We start from the raw sequence: 2,216 nt of genomic DNA on the forward strand, positions 1-2,216 counted from the left end.
AACGTTATACTTTATTGTTTTTGGAATTAAACAGGCCTTAAGATTATAGTAGAAGACGGAAAATAAAAGAGAGATAAAAGAATTAGAAAATAGTTGGCCCTTTCATTAAAAAAAACTGAAGCATTTTTCCTCTATTTATTTCACAGCATCTTTTAATAAGGTTTTCATTTAGAAATATTAATAAAAGTTTGTGTTTTCTAAATATGAGCCATTTATAGTTTTGTTATAAAAATGCCCTTCCGTTGATTTTGTAGATTTATATGAAGATAATTCTGTATAATTGAGAAGATAGAATACACGCCCTTTCTAATTTTGTTATGGAATTGTGAATAAAATTCCTACATTTCATCAATAACTATTTTGGGGTGTGTTGTTTACTAAAATCCAATTTCCCATTCAACTTCACCAAAGTTTCATTTTAAATATATTTTTGTTATTCGTCACGTTTATACACATCATGTTTTTATACAAGCATTATTATTTTTAGGATAAACAATATTTTTTTATAACATTTTAACATCATCTACGTATCATTATGTGATTGGTCCAAAATTACTCCACAATCAATAATAATAATAATCATAAACAGAACCAATCACAGAATGACACATAAATAATGCTAAAATGTTGTTAAAAAAAATATTATCAAACCATCGTTATCCTTATTTTTATATTCAACTACTACTTGACTTGTTATATGTCCAATTCCCCTTTTCAAAGAAAAGGTAACAGATTTTTAATACTTTTTTATTGAAACATGAAATTCCATTTGTGCACCAATCTGGATCCTATAAATATGCATACATTGGATCATTCTTCTTACCTGTCTACTACTAACTCTCGTTTAATTATTTAAGATGCAAACCGATGAGCTCGATGTCCTATTCCGTCTTGCCTTTGTTGTGTTATGCTTGGGTGTGTTGATATGCGTTTATAACATAACAAGGTATGGATAACCCATTTCTTCTTCTTTATTGCTTTTAGAACTATCAATTCACGTATATTCAAAATTACATATTCCATATTCCTTCTAAATTAAAATTAATTTTCTATTTAACTAACTTTTATTGAAGTTAATTGTATTCAATTGTCTTCAACTCATTCGTTGACGTGTTGATCTTGCTATTATCAATCTAAGAGTTATATAGTCAATAGTATAATTATAATTACCTCATTAATAATTTTTTTCAATTTTTTTCAATTTTTTATGCAGACCCAGAGGTATATCAAACGCATTCAATAATGCAGAGGGAGCAAGACAAGACATGGCTGAGGCGGAGGTACGCGGTGAACAGATTACCAGCGCATTCAATAACGACAAGAACGGCATACAAATCATAGGAGGGCTAGAATTGGACGGTACTGCATTTTAAAAGATCTTACCATTTAGATTGGTTTGCTTAATGTTATATTCACATGACTTAGATAGGCTATTGCTTTTTTTTTTTTCATTGCATATATTGTCAGTTACATTTCCAAAAGGCAGCAGGTACATTTCTTCAAAACTGATATATGCAATGTTGAATCAACATTGTCGGAGATTAACCCTTTTAACTTTTAGACCATTTAAATTGAAATTAGGACTTCAAACTATTAACTGTTAATCATATACTTATGCACTGAGTTATAATACAATTTCAAATTCTGACATATATTTCACTGTGAATTGGTGAATATAGTGATGAAACAAGCAAGGCAGAGAATTCCGAGAGAGTGAATCAAGCAGCAATTGAGTACGTGCCTGGAGAAAAGCAGCGGCTTACTTATAGAGATAAAAGTAATTGAGACCTTAATTCAGTGAGAAGCACCAGAAGGAATCTAATCTGTAACATTCAATTTGCAATCTATTGCAATTGAACTTTATCGTACTATTACGTTGAATTTATTTTAAGCTTTCATGAAATGGTTGTATTCTCTTAATGTTATGTACTTTCACATAAATGATTTTGTATGAAACTATTCACGAAATCTTCAAATTTTATAAGTTTTTCTTTATGAATGAAATATTATAATTTTAAAATAAATTTAATAACAATCATCTTAAAATGAAACAAAAACAAACTTGAAAAAAATGTCTATCAAATTTCTAAAATGGATTAGACTTAATTAGGAAATATTCTTTAACAATGAAAACAAATTACAACTATAATGAACACTTTCAATAAAATTAACTGTTTACGTTTCTGTTGTAATTCTTATTTCATGTCGCTATTAGC

At 28.3% G+C, this 2,216-nt stretch overlaps 1 long non-coding RNA gene across 1 annotated transcript; it reads left to right on the forward strand.

The window, feature by feature from the left end:
• The first annotated feature begins 825 nt into the window (after positions 1-825).
• LOC124820739 (uncharacterized) lies at positions 826-1,995 on the forward strand. Its single transcript, XR_015781882.1, has 3 exons — positions 826-946; positions 1,214-1,359; positions 1,680-1,995. It is a non-coding gene; the product is annotated as an uncharacterized LOC124820739 (long non-coding RNA).
• Positions 1,996-2,216: the final 221 nt, after the last annotated feature.

Source organism: Vigna umbellata, chromosome 9 (genome assembly GCF_029865625.1).
Source record: "Vigna umbellata cultivar VRB3 chromosome 9, Vumbellata_1.0, whole genome shotgun sequence".
Lineage (NCBI taxonomy): Eukaryota > Viridiplantae > Streptophyta > Magnoliopsida > Fabales > Fabaceae > Vigna > Vigna umbellata.